The 18,595-nt window shown below is 39.2% G+C and overlaps 2 long non-coding RNA genes across 2 annotated transcripts; both read right to left on the bottom strand.

Moving 5' to 3' along the window:
• Nucleotides 1-4,385: 4,385 nt before the first annotated feature.
• On the bottom strand, nt 4,386-7,289 carry LOC121650523. Its single transcript, XR_006012292.1, has 5 exons — nt 7,219-7,289; nt 7,004-7,107; nt 6,761-6,906; nt 5,622-5,745; nt 4,386-5,108 (listed from the first exon to the last, which is right to left on the bottom strand). It is a non-coding gene; the product is annotated as an uncharacterized LOC121650523 (long non-coding RNA).
• Nucleotides 7,290-10,390: 3,101 nt separating this feature from the next.
• On the bottom strand, nt 10,391-11,701 carry LOC121650840. Its single transcript, XR_006012343.1, has 3 exons — nt 11,637-11,701; nt 10,583-10,764; nt 10,391-10,439 (listed from the first exon to the last, which is right to left on the bottom strand). It is a non-coding gene; the product is annotated as an uncharacterized LOC121650840 (long non-coding RNA).
• Nucleotides 11,702-18,595: the final 6,894 nt, after the last annotated feature.

Here is an 18,595-nt window from a genome sequence, read left to right as displayed (position 1 = left end):
AGCACATTATTTTTCAGCATATGCACAGGGTGGAGTTTATAATCTCACCTATACCATGGTTGCTACATCTGTCTGGAATAAACTAGTATTTCAGATACTTTCACCTATAAACTACCTTTCATTTAGCTTAACTATTTCATGTCTCTCTCATTGCTTGGTTTGTTCTATCTCAGCTTCTACTTTTTCGATAAGAAAGAATGTATGGCTGTGATGGAGTAATTGTCAAAGTGTGAAACAGCAGCATAACTCCTTAATAGCCATGAAAATATTGAAAAATAATGCACGTTCTTTTAACATGTAGCTACCAAATCTGTCAAAGCCCTATAGCAGGTTGCTTCCCGCGGTCTCGATAAAGGCTTATTCTCTCCCTGCCAGCTTTCCTGCACAAAACTAACAGTGACACCACGGACAAAGTAGGCACAACGTTTTGTAATACCCCCAAAAGCATTGTGTACAACTTAGATGTTTTGTTTTATGTAGTTGAACACAACAAATAACTGCTGAACAGCTTACAAACAAGCTCCTTCGAAGCATAACCTGTTTGGACAGTAAGGCGAGTCCCCAAGAAGTCTGTTAGCAATAAAGTCACTGTAGTTATGCTAACCTAGCATAGCACTAGTTGACAGCTAATCCAGTAAGTAACTGTAGTGCAGTGTGCAAACAGAACAACCATTCATCACTCCGTCAGCTGTACGTTGAGGCGCATTGTAGCAGGAGGGATGTGAACGCAACTTTAAAATGCAACTTTATCAAAGATGACATGTTTCACATCTGTGAAAGTGTTTTTTTTTTTATTTTGGTTTGTATGAGACATCAATTCATGGTAAAGAAAATAATGAGAGTAAAGAAGATGTAATTTAACATTAAAGTGCATAAATAATGTTTAGCCAGTAACTTAATTCATTATGTTGCTTATATACAGGATAAACCTACGGCCCAAATCTAAAGATAAATTCATCAGTACAGCAGTTTCCAGACATTTCATGTTTTGTTACATGTTGTTCTTGAAAACTCTTCTCTACTGTCAAGTTAAACAAGTACTAAAGTACAAAATATTGTGAAACAGTAAAATGTTCTGCTTGTAATTCATATCTTTGTTGTTGTAAGCATTAAGAAACAAAAAAGAAGATATTTTATTCATTATATATTTTTTTAATTATTGGCCGATTAATTGGTTATCTGAATTTTTTTCTGCCAAATATCATAATCGGCCTAAAAAAAATCCATATCGGTAGGGCCCTACTCTTTCAACAGTGCTATATTGTTGCGTTTATGTTAGAAGATGTATTTTAATGTTTAATTTTGGTTTTTGCAGAATATGCCCGTTCGTGAGTGCCTATCCAGATTGAAGGAAAGGCTACATTATGCACTCAACAACAACCCTCTGGATCTGGATTATGTTGAATATATAGTCACCCAAGAGAGGACATTCATTGGTGCATTGGAGAATGTGGAATTACCCACTGATGTCTGTGATGCTATTGAAGACCTCAACAGCTTGTTAGAGCAGCAAAAGACACCTCCATCTTTTCCTGCTGTAGTGAGGATGATGGGCCCTCATGGACATTATCGGAATCAGATCACGGAAGATCATCTACACAGTCTACTTAAGATAAGTCTTTCTGTTAAGTGTGTAGCAGACATTCTCGGGGTGTCAAGACGTACAATGTACAGGAGAATGCAAGAGTGCAATATGTCAGTCAGGAGACTCTACTCTATCACTGATGATGCTTTAGATGGGAGAATCAGAGCAATTAAATCCAGATTACCTCATGCTGGATACAGGATTGTTAAGGGTTGTCTTCAAGCAGAGGGACACCGTGTACAGTGGAGGAGAGTGAAGGCCTCAATGCACAGAGTTAATACAGAAGGCATCCTGTCAAGATTAACTACCATGGGGTGTGTGGTTCGGCGAAAATACTCAGTTCAAGGTCTGCATTTTCTGCAGCACATTGATACCAATCATAAACTCATCAGGTCTGGGTTTCTCTTATAAATAACGTAATTTGTGATTTCAAGAATTCCTTTTGTATTCTTATAAACAAAATTATGTAATTTGTCCCATCAGATACAACATGGTGATATTTGGTGGAGTAGATAGCTTCTCTCGTAAGGCAAGAATTCCTCAAATTTCTCCTGTAAACTTTTGATTATTTAATGTCCATGCATTTTGTCTCTGCCAGGAGGCTATGTTTTTGCCCCTGTTAATTTGTCTAGCTGTGCATGATCCTAAACCAAGAATCTCCAAAGATGCCAAGCAAACTTTGATATAACCTTTTATGTAGGTAGGTAGATATTGGCTGACCAAAGTAAAAACTGATCAAATTGTGTGTGTAGATCAAAGGTTACCAGACTGATATGATGTAATTTTACTATCGTCTCACAAAAGCATTATTCTATCAGAAGACGTGCTTTCTGAATGCTCTTTAGTTTTGTGTTCTAAGATGGTTTAACCTATGAAAAGCCAATTTATTCACAATTAAATGAATACAGAAATTAGTATTATTGATAATTCTTCATAATTTGAATGTGAAAAATTTTCTTTGTGTTTCAGTATACTTTTATTTTGCTGCATGACTGTAATGCTTCATTGTGTGTGTCTTTTTATTTTGGATCTTCATATTCAAATTAAGGGGCGGGGTTTCTGGTGCTATGCGGTGTAGGTCAGAGTTAATGTCAGCCAATCCCCATAAGATGACAGGACAGCTGTCAGCCTCAGCCACCTTAGTTTAGTAGTCACCCTGTACGGACACTAAATTCAATAATTGTTTTAGGCTTTGTCATTCAATGAAGAAACATCCTACTCTGGCTGTAAATGGCTGCCATTTTTGCCAGAGCAGGATGTTTTGTCATTGAATGACAGCACGAAAGCTTACCAGCAGCGTTTGGGCTAGAGACGACAACCATGTATGCATACCTTGAACAGGGGTTCTCGAGCTTGGTGTTGTCAAAGCACAGTGGTGCTGCAAAATAACAGTGACCTGAAATACTTGGAAATACAAAATAAAGTTTAACATAATGAAAAATATCTCAAACTTTTATTTAGTACATTTTCATTTATCTGTTTTGTGGAATATTAAATATTTAATTACGAATAAATCGGCTTTCCACAGTTTATGTTCCTATGTAAAACAATACTAATTAATCTAATCCATTCTATTGTACAAATCTTTGTCAGTTATTTATCGAAGTAAGATAATTAATGTATTTTGTCCCTTGCAGCATGATTCTTTATTTAATTGGATATGAAGTTGTCAAAATTAATTTTGTTTTGTATTTGCATGTTAACACCTAGGGTAAGAGGTGACCAAGGAATTGAAAATGTGGAGATTGCAAGGTTGATGTTCACCGTTAGAGGCACAGGATGTGGGAGCTTCATTAGTGGAAAAAGTGTCCATAATCAAAGGTAAAATATTTCATTTGTAGGGAGAATTACATTATACCCTCAATGAAATAAGAAATGCCCAACATCCAAATAAGAATAGATATCCTATCTTAGCTGAATCTCTGTAGCTAAGATGGCATTGGTTTGGTTAGTATTGGATGGGACATGAGCTGGGAACACAGGAGTTTCTGCTTGAAATGGTGTTGGTTGGGTTGGTGGCAGTTGAGTAATGGCATTTTTCGTTGCCTTGCTTAATATCTGATGATTTTTAAATTGTAAATTTTAAGCATTAATTTATCTTTGTTGTAGAACATCCAAATTGACAACATCGATTGGGAAAACTCTGGGCCACCTCATCATACAACTGGAGGTGTCAATGTGCCAGAAATGGAACGCCCATTGACGGCTGAGGATGACGAATGTCTACACCTTGCCGTTAATTCCCTTTCACCTTCGTCCTGTTTTGGAAGAGATATTTATCTTACCACTCTCTCACATGCACAGTACCTGCTCTGCCATCATTGATGGACATACCATTACTGAACATAGGGTTCAGTTGGGACAGCATGTGCTATTATTGTTATTGCACACTTGAATGTAAAAAAAGAAATGCTTTACTCACTGACCGCTTCTAAGTACAATGTGTTGTTTGGAAATTTGTCCATCTGTTAATCAGAAGGATCTGTCTCAACCTTAGGCAATATTCTCTGTTCAATCCAATTCAACTCTGTCTGAGTGGAGTGTACAGTGGTTACAAAGAATTTAGCTAGAGCATTTTTCCTAAAGTATTTTAGGTCATACTTACTATGGTAATACTTAACATTGAAAAAGTTGACATCGAGGTTCCCATTTTATCTATCCATTCATCCATTTTTGTCGTTTAAATCCTTTATCACATCAGGAGGCACTACTGCTGCACTCACTTATCAATATTTTGCCCTGAGAACCAATCAGCTATTTATTCGGAATGAATCAATGCATGAACAAGAAATACATTTAACAAATATATTTTAATACACATGAATAGTCTTAGGGGCGGTTCCTTTTCCACTGGGACGCCATCGCTATGTCATACAGTCAGGTAAGGAGTACTTATCTGGAACACAAAGACTTTTTTTCCTATTCTGAAAGGCAGTCAAAACATCTTTAGAACTCCCAAAACTAGAATAGTAAAATGCCATAAAGTGTAAAAGTGCTTGTAACAGTTATGAAAAAAAAATACATTTTATTCTGCAAGGCAGTCAAAACATCTGTGGGATTCCTAAAACTAATAGGAAAATGCCATATAGCTTGTAACATTCCCAAAACATTTTTTCTTAAAGGCAGTCAAAACATTTTCAAAACTCCTAAAACCAGAATAATAAAATGCCATATAGTGCTGTCAAAGTGCTTGTAACATCAAGTTAGTTTGATTTTATCTAATCCTACACCTGATGGAATGCCTGCCCAAGCTGGATAGCCTCTGTCATCACTTGTTTAAACTTAGCATAGGTTTGCATATGCTGGACAGGTAGATGTATTGTATTGCTACATGCCGAAACTGTTGGATAGCATATTCCATGAACACCCCACTCAGTGTGACAGGAGTGGTTGAACTGCACACAGACCTTGAAGTTTCTTTTATCTTCAGGTAGAATAGGCATGTGGCCCTGTCTTGTGAGCCACTGTAAGAATTTGCTTGGGGAGAGAGAAGTTGGGCTGTCATCAAACTCTGTCTCTTCACCTTTTCAAACACTGAACAATAATGTTAAAGAAAAATTATGCATTCAATTTCACAAGTTATGTTTGACAGAAATGTTAAAATATTTATTTACAATACACAACAGTTAAATATTGGACTGGTGGAGAGGCATATCGTAAAAGCTGATATTCCATATAACATCACTTGGACTTTTAAAAGTAAAAATTGCTCCACACACAGCTGTGCCGCAAATAGAATATAACCGTTGTTTTTTAGGTCTATGGACTAGTTGACGTTGTGTCACATTTTTTGGTAACTAATTTTTTTACCTTTCTACACCATTTCTTTTTTACTCAACATTAAGCTCTTGTTGAACTGTTGCATAATATCAGACCTAAAGTCATGCTGTTATACTGAATATTGGCAAGGTTGTGCTTCAAACATAGCTGCGAGGCAACAGATAATCACAGCAGTGCTGATGTTCAGAGTAGCTTGCTTAGGTAAACCTTAGACATGCTAAACATGTGTAGGAAGAACATTATTTTTTTTAATTACCAGATTCCAATTCTTGTAAGAAATCTTGCAGGTGGTTCATGATGCTAATTTCCACTTGGTGTTTGTTGGAGCCTTTCTCGCTGAAGTCAGGGTGGCATTTTGTAAAAACGAAGTCAGCATCAGCCTGGTGAGAGAAATAAAACAGTGTCTTTACCTATATGAAAATAAATAACAAATTTATCTTAAGAGATAGGTGTATACACAAGGGGTGGGACTTTAACATGTTAATTACGATTAATTAAGAAAAAACGCATTTAATCACAGGTTGTAACAGAAACATCAACAGAATTAAAAGTTTAGTCTCCCAGAAAGACCAAGAGAAACTCATCCATGCATTCATCTCCAGTAGGCTGGATTACTGTAATGGTCTTTTAACAGGACTTCTTAAAAAGAGCATTAAACATCTGCAGCTCATCCAAAATGCTGCTGCTAGAGTTTTAACCAGGACTAAGAGATTTGAACACATCACACCAGTTTTGAAATCTTTACACTGGCTTCCAGTCAGTCACAGAATAGATTTTAAAACCCTTCTGCTTGTTTACAAATCCCAGAACGGTTTAGGCCCAGAATACATCTGTGATATATTCAGAGAATATAAACCTAGCAGAGCTCTTAGATCCAAAGACTCTGGTCAACTAGTCCAGACCAGAGTCCAGACTAAACATGGAGAAGCAGCATTTAGCTGTTATGCTGCAAACAAGTGGAACAAACTGCCAGTGGATATTAAACTTTCACCAAATGTAGACATTTTTAAATCCAGGTTAAAAACATTTCTTTTCTCATGCACCTATGCATGAAATCTGCATGTTAACTTTTTTTTTTTTTTAACTTATCTTGCTTTTAATCATTTTAATGTAATTTATTATTTTATTGTGATTATGTGTTGATGCCTTTTACTATTTCTAAATATCTGTAATGTCTTTGTTTTATGGAAAGCACTTTGAATTTTCCTGTATGAAATGTGCTGTACAAATAAACTGCCTTGCCTTGCCTTTGTCAGTGCTGATTTCCTGGTACACCGATTACACACACATACATATGTGTATGTATATGGCAGATTAAATAATAAAATCTTACGTAGTTTATGGTTTAATATTATTGTTAGAATAAGGAATTTATTTCCAAGGACACTTACTGACCTTCATTGTCTATCCCTGGAACAAACAGTGGTTGGCAGATGATTGGGTTTTGGCAGACCAGGTCAACAAGACCATAAAGTTTGAGCCCATCCCGAAGTTGGGACAAAAGCGGCACCAGACGGACAGTGGCGTGAAGTACAACTGCCCTGAAATACATTAAAAAAATCCATATGGAGTTTGCTGGTTCACTAAAATTTTACTTCAAATGAAATCAGAATACTGTAGAGACAGAAATTAGGCTACCGAATGATTTCATCTCTCCTTTTCATGTCAACAGGACCCTGGTAGCCACAGCTCAATATTTCTTCAGTCAGTTCTGTGATTCATTCCTTATTAGCTGACTCAATCTTTGAGAGACACATATTTCAGTTAAGACCATCCCAAAAACCAGAAAGAGGGTACATCAAGAGTCAATAACTTAAAACATTATACATTAATAAAAAAAATGCACTTTTTACCTGAGCAATAATGAAATTGCAGTGAGAATCACAGACATTCTCTTTTACTACCTTGTCCATCTGTAGCTCTCAAGTATTTATAACACCACTCTTTTAGGCAGCAGGGTGGTGGCCCACCTTGAGCCAAACTTACTGCCCAAATTTCACCAGCACTCCTTAGAGAGAGAGAACAGAGCTCAAAAAAAAAAAAAAATTGGGGAAAAATTCCTGTCACGATGATGAAATATGAGGGCACAGACTTATGACACCCCTGCATTTTTGCCGCTTCCACTGCGTAAGGCCGCTCTCCACCATGTTGGATCTTGACACAGTGATAGGGAATTCTCCCTCTGTATTCACGGCAGCAGTTAAGGTTTGCAAGATGTCATCCAGGCTGATGGATAAATAAATATAACAGAATATGCAAGAATTGCAACTATAGGGCATGATACGTCTGGGGGTTTCAGATTGTAGTGTCAGGTTCACAACTTTTTTCATATATGTCAAATAATAATAATAATAATAATAATGGATTAGATTTATATAGCGCTTTTTAAGGCACCCAAAGCGCTTTACATTGTGTATCCATTATTCATTCACTACTAACTCATACCTGGTGATGGTAGGCTACTTGTGTAGCCACAGCTGTCCTGGGGCAGATTGACAGAAATGTGGCTGCCAATCCGCGCCTACGGCCTCTCCAACCATCACCAAACATTCATCCACATTCATTCACCAGCAATGCCAACACACAAATCTTATGTATGGTATCAATACAATGAGTAAAACAGTAACCATGCATACAAACCAAGAAATGCTAATCTTGTGTTTTGAGGATGACGGAAGGCTGACATCACTGTGAACACCAGAGAGAAGATTTTCCCACATTTTTCAACATGTGGAGCAAAACCATGAAAACCCACACAAAACAATACATTAACAAATTCACCCTAAAGCATGAACTTTCATAGTAAGGACAAAAGGGAGACTTGAGGATTACTTCTTCGTTATGTGGCAGTGGTAACAACCAAAAGCCAAAATCTGTATGATATAAATTATGGCTTTGAGGGTTTAACAAGTTTTTCAAACATATTCACTGATGAAAAGCTACATGGTTGGACGGAGCCTCCAAAATATGATGACATTTTTCAAAATAATACAAAGAGATTACAGTACCTTTCTCCACAATCACTTGCATGTGTGTCAATCATGCCTTGAGGGAATGTCATACCACATATAGGACACATGATCTGTAACAGGAGGATCCACAAAAACACATAAAATGAGAAATTAACACAAAGTTACTTTCAAAATAGAGAAGTAGTCAATGTTACCTCTGCTGTTTCCATATTTCCATCTGTAGGCTGTAAAATAAGTGACAAAGGGATAGGTAGTTTTATTATATACCTCTGACAGCTCCTCATCGCTTAAATCCATTAAGGTGTATGACTTACCTGAAAAACTCCACTAGTGCAACCAAACATATTTTCAATAGGACATTACATTTTTGTCACAAGGTGTGATCTATTGTGCAATATATTAAAATGGATATGGATAACACCCTCCAGTTTTGGATATAGGTCTCTCAGTCATGAACATACTTAAAAGTAGTAAAGCTCACCTCAAGTTTTGAGTCCAATTGATTGTCTTCAGCTTCTAGCATAGGGTGTGGCATGGCATCCAAGTCATCATCACTGATGTGCTAGTAGAAAGCAGCAGTTCTGAGCTCAGATATTATTTGAAAATGGGAAACATGATACCTATTTCATATGACATCAACAATGCTGGACCTGAAGAAGCTCTTGATCAGTGAGTTTTCAAAAATAGGAAGCAGAAATTTCTTGGTTTGTATTAAACAATTACAGAAATGTGTGATGTGTTAGCCCAACCTCAACAATGAAAATACATACCTCTATTGCAGATGTTTCTGAAGGCTGACATTTTTCAACATGTAGAGCTAGTATTTGTAGTGGATAGCTGGCATGACAGGAGTGGCACATGGCTTTTGGCATATTGAAGAAAGGCCTGGAATCCGGTGGCAGTGGCTAAGTGTCTAGTTCCTCCTGTAATGGAGCAATGTAGAGAACATTCCTTCCACTTCCACTTGTTGTCTTTAGCAGTGACCCAGTGTACCCACTGTCTTCGGGAGACACCACATTTAGCTTCCGATGGCCCCATCCACCTGTTAAGAAATGTTATTGTTTATTCTCATCAAAAATGGATAGCAGCCATTGTAACACAATCACGTTAATCACATTGACCAAATATCTCTGCAAGTATGAAATTTAGGAGCCCATTGTAAAACTACCTGTTCCTTTGTAAATCAGCCATCCTCCTGTTACACCCTCCAGTTTTGGATATAGGTCTCTCAGTCGTAAACATACCTTTAAAACATACCAACAAACAACAACAACAACAACAAAAAAAGAAATATCAACAAGACCACTTTTGATAATGTATCAGATTCCATGGGGTTATTAAATTTCCTAGTGTAACAATGTTAAAAGAACGTGCATTATTTTTCAATATTTTCATGGCTATTAAGGAGTTATGCTGCTGTTTCACACTTTGACAATTACTCCGTCACAGCCATACATTCTTTCTTATCGAAAAAGTAGAAGCTGAGATAGAACAAACCAAGCAATGAGAGAGACATGAAATAGTTAAGCTAAATGAAAGTTAGTTTATGGGTGAAAGTATCTGAAATACTAGTTTATTCCAGACAGATGTAGCAACCATGGTATAGGTGAGATTATAAACTCCACCCTTTGCATATGCTGAAAAATAATGTGCTTTGAAGTGTTATTATGCTAGTATATGTGCAACATCTTATTTATTAGCTTTTACATTGTCAACATGGGATGGTGCCCTATGTACCTCATCATGGGTGTAGTTCTCTGGTATTAATGTAGAACGTCGTCCCAAGCCTGCTTGCATGTGAAAAAATTCTTCACTACCATTCGGAGTACGCTCAGACAACTTGGGCAACAAATAAAACGTTAACTGGATTTCCTTCACAGGTGTGAAGTTGTTGATCCCTCGGCAGCGGCGCTTTTCTTTGGGTCCAAAGAGGCCTGGAAAAGACCTGTTATAAAACAGTCACTTGTCATAAAACAAAACAGAGTATAAAAAATGCTTCTCCTGATCAAAATAACATAATGAAACAAAGTAATGATGACTGACCTAGTCATTTCGGTGTGAACATTTGGCCGATAATCTCTCTCTCTTGACTGGTTCCAGGTCTAAAAGAACACCATCATATATGGTGAGATGATAGGTGAATCACATTATTTTATCCAGAGTTGTAATTTAATAAAACAACCTTTCAAATGTTTGAAAGTTGAAAGTTACTTTGTGTTTCTTATTGTGTAAAGTTTCACAGCACCTGGGAGTAATTTGGACTGTTTGGTCCCTACAACTGGTGGGTCCCGAGAATATGGGCCTGGTAGGTCCAGAGGTTATGGGCCCGGTAGGTCCAGAGGTTATGGGTCCGGTAGGTCCAGAGGTCAAGTTTGTTAGTAAATTTAATAGATGTCTTGCTGACCTTACAACTGCAGAATTGTCCACCTGTCAAAACAATAATAGAGAGTTCTGAGGTCACTCTTCAAGTGGAATACATGGACAGAGTGGCAAAACATTCTTTTTATTTTTTTTTTACATTTAAAAAATGTTTCACAGTACACTAGCTCTGAAAATTTTGGAATCTTATCATATGGGGGTCTGTTCCAAAATTCATATCATTATGGGGGGCTCTTGACTGGAAAAAAACCTGGAAAATTTTTGCTGTAAATACAGAGGAGAAGCACGTATTTGGGGCCATATGTACATTGATCGATTAGTTGTGAAAATAGGTAACTATTTCAAAACAGGACATGACATTAACTTCTCAGATAGAATACAATTCTGAATTTAGGGGGACAGAGCTAAGCTAAACAGATCTACTTGAATTAATTTTATTGTAACTCTAATATCAAATGAGACTATTGTACGTACGTTGTGCCTACTTTATCCGTGGTGTCACTGTTAGTTTCCTGCAGGAAAGCTGGCAGGGAGCGAATAAGCCTTGATCGAGACCGCGGGAAGCAACCTGCTATAGGGCTTTGACAGATTTGGTAGCTATATGAATGTCTCTTTGAAAGGAACGGCTCCCCAAGAAGCCCCAAGTCCTATCTCAGTTGTTAATCTCCCGCGTTTTTCAGTTTTTGTAGCTAACATACGCCCAAATTTGGTCAACATCTCTTTCTAATCAGTTGATGTTGAGTTGAGAGAGTGATCACAAGTATAACCGGGTTAACCCTCAATATAACAGCAACATGCTAACTCGCTTATGTCTGGTGTGTTCTACTCTGTATGGACCATTAGTCTGGCAATTGAGATGTCAGCGCACTTTTGTTCACAAATGAATAACTTGAGTACGTACATGTGTGACTTTTACAAACCTGGGCATTTGGTCGCCGATCTTCCGACATGTCCACACCGGTTGTTGCTCTTCGCTGTCCGTCTTCCGTAAAACTAGACAAAAACAATGGATGGTAATGGCCTGCATTAAGTGACATTTATACTTGTGAAAAAAACATCCTGAATAATGTGAAAGTGAAATAATGGTTTGCAGAACTGAATCAAAGATTTCAACTTGAGCGAACTTAATAAAATTGCATGTAACAAAATTACATCAATTTCATTTTTTTATCCAAAGTAAAAGTATACTTTGATGTCATAGTAAATAATTAAGTTGGATCAAAGTGAAAATCTTGAGTTGAAACAAAGTAAAAAAGTGCTGAGAGATCTTTAGAATAAGTAATATTTTTACTTTGAGTCAATGTAAAATTTTTGCCTTGGTTGAATTAACATCTTTGCTTGATATTAAATCAATCAGTATGGTTTCAACCAAGTCATAAATTTCATTTGAGAAAAATTAATATTTTTAGGTGTAACAAATTACATCAATTTTTTTAAGTTAATCCAAAGTATCATTTTTTTCAGTGTAGTCCTTACCATATTTTAAAGTTTTGTCAGTATAATATCAAATGTAGAACAATTTATATTTACTTAACTGAAAATAAAACAAAAATGAAGAAGCAATGTGTGAAAACCTACATAAACTCCTACTACTTTGATGGGAACTATTGGGGGTTATTTGTAACCAAGTGCGGCTACTAAAACACACTTGATTCACTGATTATCAGCTGGTGTTAACAGCTTTTTATAAAAGCAGAAAATTTGTTTTTTTGCTGCTCTGGATCTTTCAGATACAATGCCAATGTCAAGGATGGCATGACTGAGAGGACCCAAGAGTTGAGATCAGGAGGTGATGATACTCGTAACTGGTTTCAGGGCCGCAATCTTTAAATAACTCATTCAAGTGGTCGATCAAAGAACTCAGGTTATTAAAGATCAGCATAACTACTATTCCATCTGGAAGGGGCAAGCCAGAAGCATATCTCAAGTGAGAATCAAAGAATCCATAACGACCTGGTCAGTCATGGAATACTACAAAGAACTCAAGTGATACAATGAGTAAAAAATGTATTTAGCTTGCTTAAGTTTAAAAGCATACTTTTATATCTTACCTTTAAAGTTGGAAAATGTTATTTGTAGGAGTTAAAAAGAGTCAGGAGTCCACTGTTGAGAGGAAGCTTGATTGTGGAGGAGTCTTACCATTTGGTAAAACATGATGGTTATAACTGATTACAACATATTAAATAAAGTTTGTTGATTGTAAAATGTGGTTTTAAAGTTAGTTTACACTACAACTTCAATGTTTGCTTTTAAAGTAACTTGGCAGGATTAATTTGAGTAAATATTGATATAATTGTGCCTTTACTAACTGTCTAGAAATGGTCTAAATGATGACTGGAGAGCAAGTTTATGTACCTGGTCAGGTGAAGACTGGGAAGCCATTGGGTTCATCCTTCAGAAGTTCATTGGACTTGGAGGTATCACAAGTAAGTAAGATGCATTCTAAATTTGTGTTGTGTTTAATTATTTTAAATTTTAATAATAATATTCAAGTGAAATATATACAAAACACACTATCTCCAAACCTCTTTATTGTTTTGATAAATGGAAAGTAATTTTTCTACACTGAGGATGAGGTGTCAGATAAGATACAACACAGTTATTGCATTAAAAAAGTACACATTTTCAGCCTTTTTATTAAACTGATCAATTTTGAAAAAAAAAAAAATCAAGTGATAATCATGATAAACTTAAATCACCCTGTGCAGGTTCAATTGAGCTTTGAGTGAAAAAAAAAAAAAAAAAAAAAAAAAAAAAAAACTCACTATTTGGAGAAGCTGGGGAGCATGACAGCATCTCATCCAATGTCCTGAACTGTCTTGCAGGAGGCATTTCCTGGATGGATGTAAGAAGTGTCATAACTCATTTTAAAATTGTTACATGTAAAAGTAAACATTTTCTTGAGTTTAATTAAGCATGAAAACTTCTTAGAAACCAAACCAATCTTGTACAGTAAAACATGGAGTGAAAAGGAAATACCTTTTCATTTAGGAAATGAAAGCAGGAGGTAGTCTGACACAAAATTTGATCATGTATGAAAAGCCTGGAACTTCTAAATTCAGGGTATCACATGGACAAAATCCAACAAATCTTTTCACTGCAGCCACTTTCTTCACACCAGCTGACACAGTAGTGGTTGGTGTAGGTGACGCCTAAAAAGGCAATGACAAAGCATATATCGTATGAAATCGTATGAAATCATTTACATTTTAAAGCTGGTATTTGGGATGATGGGTCTCACAATCTGTTCTGTTGTTGCTGCTGAAAAAGTTTCTATCAGACTTATCCACAGATTGCATTAAAGACGGTACAAACCTCCTGCCAAACCTGCCTTCCCTTCAATACTGCTGGTTTCTTGAGATGAACCACAGGCACAGCCTAACGTGGAAAATAAATAAATAAAAAAAGCAACTGGTTGTTATGTGCAACATCAGCCTTTGTCCTTGGTTTATCAGATACAATTCATAAGCAACTTACCAGTTCACCTGTGGCAACACCACCACCAAGATACGATAGGACCTCCTTGTCCATGGCCACCGGGATGTCACTGGAGAAGTACACAGATGTCAGGGAGATATGAAACTTATCCACTGGAGCTGCAGCCACCTGCAAGAACAAGATGCAAAAAATTACACAAATTTAGAGATTTTTAGAGAGTCAAATTCAGTTCCATGACTTTGTTAAATCAACCATATGTAAAGTTATTAAAATAGAATAGAATAGTTGATGCCGGACCATCCTCCCCTTGGGTGAAGCAGTGATAAAACAATATTAGTTTATAAGTGCTTACCTTCCTGCTGCCTGCACCACACACCTACCCCGCCTCAGAGGAGAATGCATCATCAAGGATTTCCACAATGCCCCCCTCCTTCCCCACCCCCACAACCTTTTCCATTGGGGAAGAGCAGGTGAAGAAGCAGTTCGAACGTGTGAACCCCCGGAAAGCCCCCGGCCCAGACGGTGTCTCTCCAGCCACCATGAGATACTGTGCAAACGAGCTGGCCCCAGTGTTTACGGACATTTTCAGTGCCTCACTGGAGGCGTGTCTCGTGCCGGACTGCTTCAACAATTCCACTATAGTTCCTGTCCCCAAGAAGCCAAGGATCACTGGACTTAATGACTACAGACCTGTGGCACTGACCTCTGTGGTCATGAAGTCATTTGAGCGCCTGGTTCTGTCCCACCTCAAATCCCTCACGGCCCCCCTCCTGGATCCCTTGCAGTTCACCTACAGTACAGAGCCAACAGGTCTGTAGACGACGCCATCAACATAGCCCTGCACTTCATCCTGCAGCATCTGGACTCACCGGGAACCTACGCCAGGATCCTGTTTGTGGACTTCAGCTCTGCCTTCAATACCATCCTCCCAGACCTCCTCCAAAACAAGCTGTCCCGGATGAACGTGCCTGATCCCATCTGCAGGTGGATCACTGACTTCCTGACGGACAGGAGGCAGCACGTGAGGCTGGGGAAGAACATCTCGGCCTCCCGGACCATCAGCACTGGCACCCCCCAAGGCTGTGTACTTTCTCCTATGCTCTTCTCCCTGTACACCAACTGCTGCACCTCGAGCCACCAGTCTGTCAAACTTATTAAGTTTGCAGACGACACCACCGTTATTGGACTCATCTCTGACGGGGATGAGTCTGCCTACAGGATGGAGGTTGAACGTCTGGTGTCCTGGTGCAGCCACAACAACCTGGAGCTGAACGCCCAGAAGACAGTGGAGATTATTGTGGACTTTAGGAAGCACACAGCCCCACTCCCCTCCATCATCCTGACTGACATCCCCATCACCACTGTGGACTCATTCCGCTTCCTGGGTACCACCATCACCCAGGACCTCAAGTGGGAGCCCACCATCACCTCTGTCATCAAGAAGGCCCAGCAGAGGATGTACTTCCTGAGGCAGTTGAAGAAATTCAACCTGCCAACAAAGACAATGGTGCAGTTCTACACAGCCATCATCGAGTCTATCCTCACTTCTTCCATCACCGTGTGGTACGCTGGAGCCACCACCTGGGACGAACAGAGGCTAGAGCGTATCGTGCGCTCTGCTGAGAAGGTGATCGGCTGTACTCTCCCATCTCTCCAGAACCTGTATGCCTCCAGGACACTGGGCCGTGCGGGCCGGATCGCAGCCGACCCTTCTCATCCTGGTCATGGACTTTTTGAGCCACTCCCCTCAGGCAGGAGGCTACGGTCCATCCGGACCAGAACCTCTCGCCACAAGAAGAGTTTTTACCCCTCTGCTGTTGGACTCATGAACAAGAACTCTAGGCCATAAACGCTCTGTCTCAGTCACAAGACCTGTGCTTCATGCAAAAAGAGACAAACATACTAAAGTTACTTTACTGTCACTTTAGCATACTCCCTTCTGGATTATGCTCTAACTCCATACCCATCCTGTATATTTTGTAATTTTGTGTTAAAGAGTATGGACTTTATTTTGTTTTTAAAATTTTTATTTTTTATTTATTGCATGCTTAAACTTATATTGTTTTTATGTCTGCACCAAGTACCGCAGCATTTTCCTAATGATGTGAACCTGTTCACTCATATGGCAATAAAAAACCTTTCTGATTCTGATTCTGATTCTGATTCTGACATGTCCACTCAGGAGTTGGTGGAAATGGGGTGGGGCATTTCCCTTCACCACCACTCTGGGCGAAATTCACAGGATGATGGTGTAGATGCCCTACGAGGTACCTGTATCATAGGAGCTAGGGTCTCCAGGTGCTGGTTGGTGGAGTTCCAGAGCAGGTCTGCAAGGAGAGGAATCCCTGCATCATCACCAAAGTGGACCTACAACAACAAACAACAACAACACCAGAACAACCAGAGGATCTGGATCCCTGGGAAGAGCAGCGTGTTTCATTTCAGCACCAAGCTGATCAGCACACACCCCAGGTGTCGGCAAGAATCTGAAGGAAAGATTTCCTCCGGCCATGGCGATGATCCCATCTGCAACGGAGCACAGATGGCAATCCCCAACAAGGAGGACAAACTGGAATGTTCTAATACTTAAATAAATCTCTTCTTTTCTTTCAATCATTCATTGTTCATATAAACTTAAACAAGGAGGATTGGCTTATCCTAGCTGTTAGTTGGTGATAGGTGGGTTTCTCTGTGAGGAAATCACCTATAAGGAAAGAAGTCAACCTCAATCCCTCACAATAATTGTGTTACTAAAAAAATTTTAAAACCTTCTTGCCTGGAGAGTCTGCAGGAAAAATTAGTTTGTGGCTCCATCTTGAGACACCACCTGACCATTTGCAAACACTGTGGTGCCATCCAGTACCACGACCTATTTATGAACAGACATAACACACCAGGAAACATAAAACCTTTACTAACAGTTAAACATATTACCAGAGCTAAATAAAGTTAAATGATGAGAAAGCATTGATATACACAACAAAGATGAAAAAGCCAATACATACGTGCAGGAGCCTCACGGGGCTGCTGACACACAAGCTGTCACCATCCCACCAGACTCTGCACCAGACACACCTGCAACTGCTAATCGCCGCCAATCACCTTCTCCTGAATACTAATGACTCACACCTGCAAGCAATCCCTAGCCAGGACTCATAAACCCCAGGTCTCCAGTCAGTCTCCGTCGGACCTCGTTCATGATACCTGAACTCTACCTTCTTCCCTTCCCCGGTCCCGACTGACCCTGCTGATCTAGTGGATGTTACCAAGCTGTGTATTTGTAAGATACCTTCTCCCACCAAGATCCCTGTTCTCAATAAACCTGTTAACTCTGTTCTGTCTCTGAGAGGTCCTTCATAACAGAAGCTAAGGCCGTTGCTCTGCAACTGTCTAAAGATAAAAAAATAAAACTATGACAACAGACTAACCATACACCAGTAATGATTAATGGCAAAAATCACATTATGATCAGTGAAACACAAGAGAAGTTTAAACAGAGAAGATATGTTTATAAAGGAGATCCATCCATCCATCCATCCATTCTCTTCCGCTTATCCGGAGTCGGGTCACGGGGGCAGCTGCCTAAGCAGGGAAACCCAGACTTCCCTCTCCCCGGCCACATTCGCCAGCTCATCCGAAGGGATCCCGAGGCGTTCCCAGGCCAGCCGAGAGATGTAGTCTGTCCAGCGTGTCCTGGGTCTGCCCCGGGGCCTCCTTCCGGTGGGACGTGCCCGGAACACCTCACCAGGGAGGCGTCCAGGAGGCATCCTAACCAGATGCCTGAGCCACCTCATCTGGCTCCTCTCGATGTGGAGGAGAAGCGGCTCTACTCTGAGCCCCTCCCGGATCACCGAGCTTCTCACCCTATCTCTAAGGGAGGGCCCGGCCTGTCGATCTCCCGCTCCATCCTTCCCTCACTCGTGAACAAGACCCCAAGATATGTAAACTCCTCCACTTGGGGCAGGACCCCATCGCAGACCCGGAGAGAGCACTCCACCCTTTTCCGGCTGAGGACCATGGTCTCAGATTTGGAGGTGCTGATTCTCATCCCAGCCGCTTCACACTATGAAGGAGATTGTGTGAAAAAAAATAAAAATAACAAAAACAAACAAAAAAAAAAAAACAAAAAAACAAAACAAAAAAACAGGAAATAAAGTTTAACTTCCCCAAGGAAGAGCCAGACGGGGCCTGAACTAGTTGGTCAAGTTCCTTGACAACCTCTAGATCTGCCAGGTCCTTCCAAAATTTCTTTTGACCCTGGGAACTCCTGTCTTTCTTCGGCATCCTGAAAATAAAAAAAAAAGCCAAAAACAATCAAACACAAAGAGAAAAACAGGAAAAATGTAACAAGAAACCAACCCAAATAAAAGTGAAAAAAAGAGTTCTATGTAATATGGGAAATAAGTGTAAAAGTAAATTAAAGAAAAAGTAGATGGTATTA

Source organism: Melanotaenia boesemani, chromosome 12 (assembly GCF_017639745.1).
Source record: "Melanotaenia boesemani isolate fMelBoe1 chromosome 12, fMelBoe1.pri, whole genome shotgun sequence".
NCBI classification, from domain to species: Eukaryota; Metazoa; Chordata; class Actinopteri; order Atheriniformes; family Melanotaeniidae; genus Melanotaenia; species Melanotaenia boesemani.
This window is presented reverse-complemented; position numbering and strand designations above follow the sequence as displayed.